We start from the raw sequence: 12,318 nt of genomic DNA, 5'->3' as shown, positions 1-12,318 counted from the left end.
TGTGTCCCTTACAGTGAGTGTATTTCTGTAAATAACAATTTTGCAAATCCTTATCATAGAGAGTGGCTCTCAGTCAGGGTGAATTTTGTGTCCCAGGTGACATCTGACAGTGTCTGGAGACGTCTTGGGTCATTGAACCTGGAAGGGACACTGCTGGCATTTGTGGGTGGAGCCAGGCTGCTGCTCAGCATCCCACACTGCCCAGGTTGGCCCCTACAACAGAGATTGCCTGACCACACTGTCCTTGTCCCTGAGGTTGAGACGCCCTGGTACAGGGCAGTCATTTCTCCCATGGAGGTAACTTCGAGGCAACCACAAACTACAGGACTTAAATCAGAAAATCTAAGACTCCTTCTGTCGCTTATTAGCCATTTGACTTGCAAAGATCATACTGCCACACAAAGCCCCACTTTCCTCACCAATAGCCAGAAGGTGATTGAGTAAAGATGGGATACAGATGTGACCCTTGGAAGGACTGTGTAGACCCCCAATGTAGTTCAGCAGGTGGTGTTGGAGTGGAAGCAAGAGGAGCCACTTAGAGTCCAGTCCCCAGAGCTCACAGCCTGGTTGGACAGGAGACAGGGGACAGAGTTTCAGTGTGTTCCTAAGTGATGAGACAGATACAAGGAGGGAGCATTTACAAGAAAGTGTGTCCAGCCTGAAAGAGGACAGATACAGCCAGGAGGCCTGAGCCTGGGAAGCTCCATCCCTGCACTGACCCTGAGAGCCTCCCAGTGGCTCCCCATCCAGGCTCACTCTCCTCCAGGCAAGCACAGCACCCTCTTGGCTTTACTCATGATCCCTTGCTGAGGACACATCTAAGGAGGGTCTAGCAGGGTGAACTTTCCCCTTCACCTGATTTTTCTTCTCCTTCTATGAGACAGAGAGAAACAGATCCCAGTCATTGGCACATATAATTCTCCAAGTTAACTCTTTTTCTTTGAGGGGGAGGGGGCAGAAGGAGGGGCAGACAGAGTGGGGGAGAGAGAATCCAAGGAAGGCTCCACGCTGTCAATGCAGAGCCCGATGTGAGATTTGAACCCACGATCCATGAGATCATGACCTGAGCCAAAATCAAGAGCCAGACACTTAACTGACCGAGCCACCCCAGGCAGTCCCCTTTCTAAGTTTAAGTCTCCAATGCATAAGTTTCTAAATAGCCCCCAAATAATGTACCATATCCCTGGGGGGCAGGACCAGGAGGAATGACCTTAGGATGCAGAATCTTGTCCACAAAGCATTGACCGCTCACCACAGCGTGCAACATTTTCACACCAGTGTCATGGATATGGAGAGAGACTTCCCCTAACATAAAAAGTGGACAATGATCCTTACCCTCAGGGTCCAGTGGTTACAGTTATGTATGAGTTGAAGCAAGGCCTCAAACGGCCAAGTCTCCTTTGCCTATTTTTTTCAAGTGTGGAAACTGCATCTGAGAGACTGAAGGGTCTTTTCTGGGGTGACAGAGCTCCTTTGGCGTCCGAAAGTGGACCTCAGCAGTTAATATTCAGGTCTGAAACTCTCAGCTGAGAACAGCCCCTGAAAGTACCTGAAAACGTAATATTCAAAGACACTTAACATTAATGTACGTTCAATAAAGCCAGTCGAGAATATAGAGCCCATCTAGACATCATCTTCATCAGACAGTGAAATTAAATTAGATTTCCCCGATAACCAGCTTTGGTAAGCCCATCTGCATTGCGGGCGTGAGATGGGAAGTGGAGTCATCCAGTAATGAATCTGTTTGCAGAACTTCTGGGCACGTGCTGGGCCCAGGTCAGTCTCCCAATTCAGTTCAGAATCATTAAGAGTTGGGCTTCACGCGGACCTGGAGATCATGCGGTCTAAACCCCAGACCCATGTCTATACCACGGCCATCCTCCAGGTTGGCTGTCCAGCCTCTGCCTGAACAGGCCCTTCCCCTGCCCCGGAGATATGAGCCCACAAAAGCCCAAACCACCCATTCCAGACAGGGTCTCTCTGAGACCAGACTTGAGTCAGGCACCTCTGAGCTCACTTCCCAGTGAGACCCTGACCTTTGAGGCTTATGTGTTCTTCCCTGCATTGTCCAATTTTAGAAAGAACCCTGCTAAGTCAGTTTATTCAGACCCCCCTACCTTTGCTATCTGATCAGGCTTCTTATCCCCAATACCCCCAGTCAAGGTCTGACCATCCGACCTGTCTTCAGCAAAGCCTTGTAATGTTGGTTTAGCCCAAATCCCTCCCATTCTCCATTTTTTTCCTCTTGGCAACTTCCCATCCCGAGCCCTGTTCCTTTGCTACAAGTCCCTACTTTTCTTTGTCATTTTTGGACTTGAGCCCAGTGTCTCCCTCCCACTGGTCCCCTTGAATGAAGTCAGCCTTGCCATCGTTAACAAGCATCATGAATAATCTTTACATTAGCATCCACATGAGGTTGACCCCAACAGGGAAAGGATCCCCTCGTGACTGTCCCTCATCTATTCAACACCCATCACCAGATCCCTGCACCTTCCTTGTAATATTTGTTTTACTGCTTTAATTATATGAGTAAAAATTATTTTTTTAAAATGATTGAGGGTGAATTCCTAAGGGGGGCAAGGAAGAAAAAGAGGGTATGAAGAAGGAAGAAGTGAAAGTGACAAGACGAAAAAGGATAAGGAGGTAATGAAGAAGACAGAGGAGGAGGAGGAGGAGAAGGAGGAGAGGGAGGTGATGAAGAAGTTGGAGGAGGAGGAGAAGGAAGTGATGGAGAAGTTGGAGGAGGAGCTGATGAAGAAGTTGGAGGAGGAGAAGAAGGGAGTGATGGAGAAGGAGGAGGAGGAGGAGGAAGTGATGGAGAAGTTGGAGGAAGAAGAGAAGGAAGTGATGGAGAATTTGGAGGAGGACGTGATGGAGAAGTTGGAGGAGGGGGAGATGGAGGAGGAAGAAGAAAACCATCAGAAAGAGAGGAAGCCCTCCCCAACCAGTACGTCTGTCAAACAGCTTGCCGCCTGCAGCCCTCATCCTGGGGGGGCGGTGGCAGTGAAGGTCCTGCGCACTGGAGGATGTGCTGAGTGCCCGCTGGCGTTGCAGAGGCGGAGGTGAGCCCTCGTGCCCCTCTGGAGAGCAGAGCTGTGCCTCCAGCCCGGAGGCACATGTGCGGGTCGCGGGGCTGAGGGGGACCAGCCTCGGAGCCTCCCCGGGCTCAGAGCAGATGTGCTGGGCCCTGCTGTGTGGGCTGAAGTTCACAAGGAAAGTGAGCTTATGTTGATCTTCTGTCTTCAAGTAAATGTGCTTTATCTACACGTGTGGGGAGGGTATTTATTTAGCGTATATTTAGCCTAGAAGCCCAGATGCCAAATTCAAGCAGAGGGACTCCGGTGTAACAATCACTGACATCATTCCTGGAAGCAGTCAGTTAGTGGCCACTGTCTAAAGAGTGGCTACATCCAAAAGGAGGAGAGAATAGTGTCTCTGGGCCACTGTTGCCTTGTAAAGGGACAGTGCCCTATTATCCTCTGCACTGAGGGTTGGGTTATCGGCCCTGCATGGTGTTGGCCTGCCGCTCAGTCAGCCCAGGGGGGATGAGGACAGGACACGAAGCTCTGAGGGCTCTTTCCAGGTGCCACCTCTCTCTGCCCCACAGCTGGTGGTGGGTGAACCTGCCTGGCTGCGAGGTGCCCCGGAGTGCCCAGGTTGGGGGAGCCCAGGATGAAGGGGAAGGTGGCTCTCAGGGTTCACAGGGAGGATCCACAGGCCGTGGGGAGCCGTAAATATTTACGTAGCCGTGAGTTCTCTTTGCCACTGTGCAGAGGACCCAGGAACTGGAACACCGAGAATACGACCTCTGCATGCTCACAGGAAGTAACAAGGATTAATGCTACTTTTGTTAGAACCAGCGTTCTAGACACGACCCCACACTTGGTGCCTGTTGTCGCCAAGTCCCTAACAAGCCCAGGGGAGCCACGCAGATTCCGCGAGGGGAGCGCTCACACTGGCCACCGGTGTGGGCAAAGGGCGCCAGGCTCAGGACCGGAAGCCGGGTCTTTGGGCAGCCAGGCTGACAATCTCCCCACCGTGTCACCTGCCAGCATCCCGCAGCCAAAAAGCATCGCCGTCGCCTCCCAGGCAGCCATCTACTCACACGTGTGTGCACAGGTGCGCGTCTGTGGGTACAGAGCACGTAAATCGTTACTCAGAACGAGCGTCTCCCTGGCAGGAAGCAGTCACGCACCTCGCTGACCCGAAGTACCATCTCTGCGATACGCAAGGATGTTTGTTTTCCAGAAGGAGCCAGTGCAGCCCCTTGGGTATGACAAACATATCGAGGATTCCACAAGGACCAAGGATGCGGGTGGGGGGCGGTAAAGGAGAAAGCAGACCGCGGGCAAGAGAGACGCGGGTTGACACAGGAAGCCCGGGGAGGAGGCTGAAGCCTGGCCGGACGCCCCGGGCCTGACGGGGAGGTAGGCAAGGACAGGTAGAGGCCGGACCCCAAGACACGATGAGGGCCCATGGTTGAGGCACAAACGAGTGACAGGGGGATTTGCACACCAACCACAGAGGGGCCTGGAATCTCGGGGTCTGGAAGCCCCTTCCTGACCAAGGCCAAGCAGGTTTGCACGCTTCCTAGTGTAACTGTCACGAAGGAGCTTCTGAAAGTTTTCCAATGGGCCCCAGCCCCTAGTGAAGATTTTGTGGGCAGTACCCCTGTTGCGCATTTAGGTGTCACTGATCGCTTGATCAGCGCAAACATGATCAGGCCAGATGGATGGCCGCCCTCGTCTCCAAACCTTTGTGCAAACTGCTCCCTCGACTGGGAGTGCCCTCACCCCCCGCGGTCAGGGTCAGTGCAAACAATAATGCAGACATTATGTTACAGATTCAAACCCCATTAATAAGGGTTCATGATGGTCTTCAGGGACACTCCTCCCGTCACCACCCAATCCTACTTTTTTTTCCCATAATTTCTAAGGTTTCTCAACCACAGACTCCATCTAGCGCTCACATCAGGGAAGGCATCCACACGGTTCCCTGGTCCCTCCTGGGGCCTCCCTGCCTCGCGGGGGGGCTGGGATCCAGGTATGCAGGGAGAGGTAGCAAATTGGGATGTGGCCCCGCACTCATTCCGTGGCCTTCTGATGGGTCCCAGACACCTCCACACCCTTTCACATCAACAACACAGTCCCGGTTCTCTGCACTTTTGCAAAGCCCGCTCTCCTAACCTTTCTCGGCCTCACGCGGCTCCCCGTGGCCTGCTGAATACAGATGACACTCCACTGCCCGGCACTTAAAGCTCTCTGCAGATTTCCCCTGCCTCTTCATTTATTCATGCATCCACCCGGCCATCCAAGAGATCCTTGGACCCTGACTTTACATGAGGCCCTGGGCAGGGAACCGGGGAGAAGGAGGCAGCTCTCAGGATGCTGACAGAGCTGGACACAGCCGAAGGCAGACTGTGCGCTCAGCACCATGGGCCGTGCCCAGCAGAGAAACAGAGCGTACGTAAACTCGTGTGCGTGGAGACACGAAGGGATTAATTCCACCCACAGGTGCAGGGGAGGCTCATGGAGGCCCTGAAGTTTGAGATGGACCCTCACAAGGAGCAGGCGTTGACTCTGGCCGTGGAGGGTGAGGGTACTCCCAGCCCAGGGAGCAGTTTGCACAAAGGTTTGGAGATGAGGGAGGCCATCCATCTGGCCTGATCCCGAAGCCCGACTCCGGGGTCTGGCTGTGTGCGGGGCTCCCAGTCCCTCCCGCACACCTTCACGTGATTCGAGAAGACATCCACGCTCTGGGCACCAAATCTGGGCTCGACATTCACCACCAGCTGCGTGACTCTGGCCAAGCCGCGATCCTTGGAGGAGGCTCCGCCCCCGCCCTTGTAAGATGAGCAGACAGGGGAGTGAAATTAATGCAGATAGACAACCTGTTTGGGGACAGAGTACGGAGCACACACTAGATGAACCAGAGGTGTGTGTGCAAACACAGCGTCCTCCCACCCAGGACAAGAAGGAAACTAAGGTATAGAAAATCCTCAGAAAGCTTAGGGAGGCCCATAGACACAGATCGGCAGTGCTGGTGTTAACACCGTCATCTTCCTCCTCCTCGTCACCCCCAAACGTCGGTGCATCCACAACGGTAACATCTTACATTATCGTCAGTAGAACCAGAAGGAAATTATAGCAGGACTCCTGCGGACAGATCCCTTCTCTCTCCAGAACACTGTGCTTAACTTAGAAGTCATTATGCCAGTAGTGGTGGGAGCATTCTTTAACTATAAGCCGGTAAATATATGTGATGTTCTCCATGGCTATTAATAGCCAGACTCTGTTTATTAAAGAAAAAAAATGAGGCGGAAAAGAAAGAAAAGGGGAATCTAAACTAGCTGAGGGATGGTGCGCTCGGGCAAAGCTGGTTTGAATTCGGTGAGGCGCCCCCGACTCGGGCTCCCAGAGGGCGGGGAGGGCAGCTCCCCTCATCCCCGCTGCAGCGCAGGACGGGCAGGTGCAGGCCCTCGGTGACTGTTAGCTGAGCAGACGCTGTCCAGCGCGGGGACAGGCTCGAAGACAATTTTTAGTGACTGTGTTAGGGAATTGTCACCTGGCCCTGCCCTGCCTCTGGCTGGCACAGAATCCTATGCCAACCGCCTGGGCTCACAGGGACGTCTTGGGGACCCATGGGGGTGAGAGGGGCAAGGAGGGGCAGGGAGGGGCGGTCTCAAGGGCTGAGTTTTCTTTCCCAGACAACAGGCTGGCGTCACCTGTGCCGCTGCCCGGGAGGTGTCTCCAAAGCATGGCAGCTATGACCTGTCTCCTACAACGCCAGAACACTTCTGACAACGAACGCGTGCAGTTTTCCTTCACCAACCGGCTCTCCAGCTCTCCGACACCAGCTGGGTGCCCTACAGTTCAGTTCAGGTCAATTCCCACACCGGCTAACTCTCAGAGTCAGCCAGACCCCACAGGGTACGGGCTCGGTCCCACAGACTGTCCTCACCTCGGATGCCAGCTGCAAGTTCCAAGTTCCCGCCTGTACTTCTGACCAACCGGCTACAAAATTGGAGGTCCCCGTGACCCCCACCTCAGGTGTAATAAGTTGCTAGAACGTGTCACAGAACCCAGGAACCCGGCTAACTCACTATTACTGGTTCATTCTACAGGGTACAACTCAGGAACCAGCTTCCGTGTCTTCCCCAGGCTCACCGCCTTCCCGAGACCTGATGTGGCCACCGACCCACCAGCTCTCCAAATCCCATTGCTCAGGTGTTTATGGAGGCTTCACTACGTGGGCATGGCTGACTAAATCAGTGGCCGTTTGTGATCGAATGGCCACTCAATCTCCACTCGACCTCCAGCTCCTCTCCCCTCCCCAGAGATCAGAGGCTGGGGCGGAAAGTCTTCCCCCTCAAACCACCTGGTTGCTCCTCTGGCAACCAAGCTGCATCCTGAGGCTACCTGAGGACGCGCCTGGAGTCACCTCATTAGCATAAGCTCAGGTGTGGCTGAAGGGGGCTCATCATCAATACCAAGGACACCCCTTCTCACCCCATCACTCAGGAAATCCCAAGATTGTCAAGAGCTCTATTCCAGGAATGGGCATGAAGACCAAATATATATTTCTCATCCTGTCTCAGTACCACAGACGCCTTCACCTCAGAGTGACCAGGAAGGACAGTGAGCCTGCCTAGGATCTCCACAATGCCTTCCTTTCAGACTGGTGCCTACCTTCGCCCAGTCCTCCTGTAAGCAAGTACAGGCAGGACCTCCACACCAGGGACTCTCACCTACATTTCTGGAACAGTCCAGTGTACAGACTTGGGGGCGGGACACTGGGGCAAAGTAGAAGGAGTCCTGGGCTGAGGGAAAACTGGGTTCCAGTTCCAGGGCCCTCAACCCTGCCGAACCTCGTTGCCTGTTTCTCAGTGTGCTCTGTGTGCACAAAAAAGTGACATTGCAGGACGTGAGCATAGGGGACCCCCATCGACGTGTCGTACTCAACACCCCTCTTTGAGTCTCCCAAACCATAGAAGTAGGGGGCAGAACTGGATGACTCAGGCAGCAAGTACAACCCTGCTCGATGGAACGAAACTCTCGCCCTGCCAAGGCGGCCGTCAGCAATTGAGTGGTGCTGGGACAGCACTGGAAATGTCTTTATTGATCTGCCGGCCCACAGATGTGCCCAATGGCTGGACCACGGGATGCACCTCCAGGTAGCAGTGCTGGTCCCAGCTCGCGACACAGCAGTCACACTAATGGCTGTGGGCTCATGGCTGGGCTCTGGCCAGTGACAAGATGAGCCATGGACCCCTCCGCAGCAGCCCAGGTGAGACCCTTTCACTAGACGCTTCATGGAAACGGGCCCAGGGAAGATGAGCGAGAGGCAGGTGGTGCTTTGGGCCTGGACCGGGGGTGGTCTGTCATGGGATTCTGTCCCGTTCTATTTCGAGTGCCAGGCTCAGGTCCTGAGGCACCGGTCATTCAGAGAGCAGGGCTGGTGTCCCCTGGGTTAGCCACGATATCCCTGGCAGAATGATGGTAGGAAGTTTGAAGAAGCCCAGGGCAAGATCCTCTCAGGCCTCAGGACTGGGCGCCCAGGTCAGCCAGATAAACGAGGAAGCCAGGACGGAGTGACGGCTCCGATGGAGGGCAGCTCTCTTCCAGCGATGGCTTCCCCTTTGGAGCCCGTGCAACACATGGTGGGGGGAGACCCTCTGCAAAGGGGCGTGGGTGGGGGCCGGAACCGGGGGCATCCTGCAGAGAAGGCTTTGTGTCTCCAACCTCTCAGCACTCCTGGGAGCGGGAAGGTGGGAGGGTCCTATTGCCGAGGTGGAGCGAGCACGGTCAGGGGCACACAGCAGCGGGGGTTGGAACCCCAGTGTGTTGACGGGGATGGCCCTGACACCTACTGTAAATGACATGTGCCGTGTGCAGGCTGAGGTGAGGCCAAGCAGTAGGAAAGGGAGCTCAGAACTCACCGAATCACCCAGCCCATTCCAATGGCTCCTCCTTGGCATTCGCCTCTCCCCCTCCACACCAGTGGCACCAGTCAGCCTCGTCGATGGCTTGGCTCGGGCTCAGTTTCAAGGCAATTAGAAGTTAACTCTCAGCTTTGTCTAATCTGCCCAAGCAATTGTGGAAGAGTGTCCCGTCTCAGATCATCAATTCAGCGAGGAATAAAAAAAAAAAAAAAAAAAATGAGAGAAACTCTTCGTTTCACGTTGAAGAGATTAGAGCTGCAAACGATTCACAGACTCAGCCTCCCATCAGCCTGTCCCCCGACTCCAGGACGATTAATCCTGGCCAATCAGTCGCGCCTTGCTTCCACTCTGGTGAGTAGGGCCACCGATCTGGTGAGGACACACCGGGCTTCCCGAGCCCCCGGCCTGTGGTCAGCTTGGCCACCCCTCCTCCCTGCTCACACATGAGGCCTGGTTGACTCCAAGCTCCAGAGAAGTCGCAAGTCCATCTTTCGCCGAGGTTCCTGATGTGGGCGTTGTGTCTGTTCACACTCAGGCTGGGCTGGTACATAACTGGTCCTCTTTGAATAGACTTGGTTTCTGTTAGATGGGTAATGATGATGGTGGTGGAGGTGATGGTGGGGGTGAGCATGATGGGAACCAGCATTTACTGTCCTTATTACATGACAGGGACTCTGCTCAGAGCTTTACTTATGGTATCTTATTTAAGTACATCAATCTGAATCTCATTTTCAAGGGTTTCAAGGGTGTTCATTTAAGCTTTGCTGTGAAAACATTCTATTGAAAACGAGGAACACACTCTATGGCCATTTAAAAGCATCTCCGAACGGCAGGAATCGTCCAGGACCCATCACAGATTTGCCCCAACTACCTGCGTATTTTGGACAAATGAGTCAGAAGGTCACAGGTAGAATTTTCACTTACCAGGCGTGTGCGCGTGCACACGGGTCCTCCGGACGGAGCGCCCAGTCGCACACCTGCCCTCAGATCTGCGTGCACGTGCCCCTCGCAGGTGTGTGGCTCGGAGTCAAGGTTCGTCTGAAAGCCCCGCCTTCACCCCCTTCCCTCTTCCTCCGCCGATTGGGAGGAAAGAATGGCAGGCACTGTTTGTTCCAGGAGAGACAATTTGAAGCAACACGGGCAGAACAAAGCCCCAGCCTAATACCTTTCCGGAGAGCAGATTGCTTTTTGTAGCTGCAGCAGCTGAGAGTCCAACATCTATTCCCCAGACAGCCCAGCACAGAGCACAGCTATTTTTAGACTGTATCACACCTAAGAGTCTGTGCAGAAAAGACACCGTGTGCCAAGCAGACGCGCTCTTCCTCCCTCCAACTACCACTTAGCCTGATGCGAGAGCAGCGGCCCGCCTGCATTTATTCCTAATGTATCTGATTCCAACAACAATATGCCATTCTCTTTGAATTCTTTTCAAGTGTCTGCGACACATTCATACCTCTTGATAGCTATTATTACAGTGCCCAAGTCAGTCCGATGCCAAACGACGGAAGGAAAACTGGAAAAAATAACCGTCGCATATACTTGTACTCGGTGGGCAGAGTATCGCGGCATCTGGACGTCTGAGTACGTCCCGATGTTTGACTGCATTTTCAATGTTCACTAAGATGTTTGGCATCAGGCGGAAAATTCACACCCAAGACAACGGCAACGCGGGTAAGTGCAAAACACTCTTCACATTATGAAGAGGCATTGGCCCCGTTAAATGTTAGGACTGATGTACCGTCTTCCTGGGGATAGGATGTACTTGCTGACTAGTGTTCATTCTCGTTAACTTCGTCACCTTCATCACCCTCATCGCTACTCTTACCGCCATCACCATCATCACCGCCAACGTCACCGCCACCACCATCAGGATCACCGCCGTAACCATCACCGCTGCCACCATCGTCCTCATGATCAACATCATCACTGCTGTCTACAGCCATTGGGTAATCAGTTGCCGAAGGCCCAGTTCTATGATCTGGGTGTTTCCTACACAATCTCTAGTCGTCACAGCCACCTCGTCTCGTAAGCACCAGATTCTTTTTGTTCTCGAATCAAGCTTAGCAGGGTTAAAGTGACGTTTCCAAGACTCAATAGCTATAAATTGTAGAATTTAATACAGATCCGTGAAACTCTCTAACCTTTTCCATCATACCAGCTCATTCCTTAATGTGCTAAATTGACTCAAAATCATGGATCACTACAATGACAGGGGACCTGAACCGCCAGCTTGCTGCCCTCTTGGATGGCTAAAGAAATTACTTTCTCACTGAGTTCTTCAGCTTTGTCTGGGTTCCTCCTCCACAGTGTGGCCTCTGGTGAATGCCTCTGCAAAACCACACCTTCTGTGGGACCTCTCTTCTTAGCTGGTCACTCTGTGGACAACCTTGGGCTGAGACTTCTCACCTACTTCGGTGGCACCTGGATCTTGTAGGTGCTCGGGAAATGTCTACCAGCATGAGCACAGTGTTGGCCTACTCTCAGCGAAAAAGACGCTTCATATGAGGGAGCCGAATACCTGCTTCTGTGTCAGGAATACCCACGTCTGGGGTCATCCTCCTCCACTAACTGGCTGGGCAGCCTCAGACAAGCCTCAGCGCTCTGACACTCTGGGAGTCTGTCTTGACCTTTCATTTCCTTCTTGTCTCCCATCCAATACCTTACCAGATCTACTGGGTTACTTTCACAGTATTTCTCAAACCCTCCCTCTTCTCTCTCCAAGCTCCCTCAACATCACCTTCCCAGACGTGGTGCCTCGCTTGTGTTACCCGGCTATGGAAATGGTTCTGCCCCATACCCGGTTTCACGGAAAGCCGAAAAACACAGGAAGCGTCAGAACTACCCTTGGCCTTTCCTCCCTTTCCTCAAGCCCTGGACCCAAAAGTCAGCAGATCTCATCAGCTTCAGCTTCACCGTACAACCTGCCTGACCACTCTCACCCTTCCATGCCACCTCTACAGTCCTGGTGCCTTCTTGCCACTTGGACCATTGCAGTAGACTCCTGAATGTCCTCCTGTCCCGCACCCCCACCTGTCTGCCCTCTGTCATGCACCTGACATGTGAGTGTCAGGCAGAAAGCCTGCAGTAGATTCCAAGATCCAAAATGGCCCCTATAGCCTCCAAGCCCCTCTGTGGTCTGTCTCCTTCCACCTTCGTTAAGGCCACTCTCCCTTCCCTCAGCGAACTCCACGTGCACAACTCCAACACCCAATGATTCTTTACCCCTTAAGGGCTCCAGTGCTGCAGCCATGTGTCTTGGGAGCCCTTCTCATCCTGCCTCAGCTGTCCCTTCTGTCCACCCCCCACCCCTAGTCTCAGGTCGAAAGTCACTTTTCTTTGGAGGGCATGCCTACCCACCGAGCTGAAACCAGGTGTCT

At 53.5% G+C, this 12,318-nt stretch overlaps 1 long non-coding RNA gene across 1 annotated transcript in view; it reads right to left on the bottom strand.

Annotated features, from left to right (window-relative positions):
* Positions 1 to 10,791, bottom strand: part of LOC132693577 (uncharacterized) — a 30,491-nt gene extending 19,700 nt beyond the window's left edge. Inside the window, exons 1-2 of the long non-coding RNA XR_009616875.3 lie at positions 9,866 to 10,791; positions 1,336 to 1,549 (exon numbers count right to left, since the gene is read on the bottom strand). This is a non-coding gene — a long non-coding RNA (uncharacterized LOC132693577). The remainder of the gene's footprint in view (positions 1 to 1,335; positions 1,550 to 9,865) is intronic.
* Between the last annotated feature and the right edge of the window lie 1,527 nt (positions 10,792 to 12,318).

This window comes from Panthera onca, chromosome B4, assembly GCF_046562875.1.
Source record: "Panthera onca isolate mPanOnc1 chromosome B4, mPanOnc1 haplotype 2, whole genome shotgun sequence".
NCBI classification, from domain to species: Eukaryota; Metazoa; Chordata; class Mammalia; order Carnivora; family Felidae; genus Panthera; species Panthera onca.
This window is presented reverse-complemented; position numbering and strand designations above follow the sequence as displayed.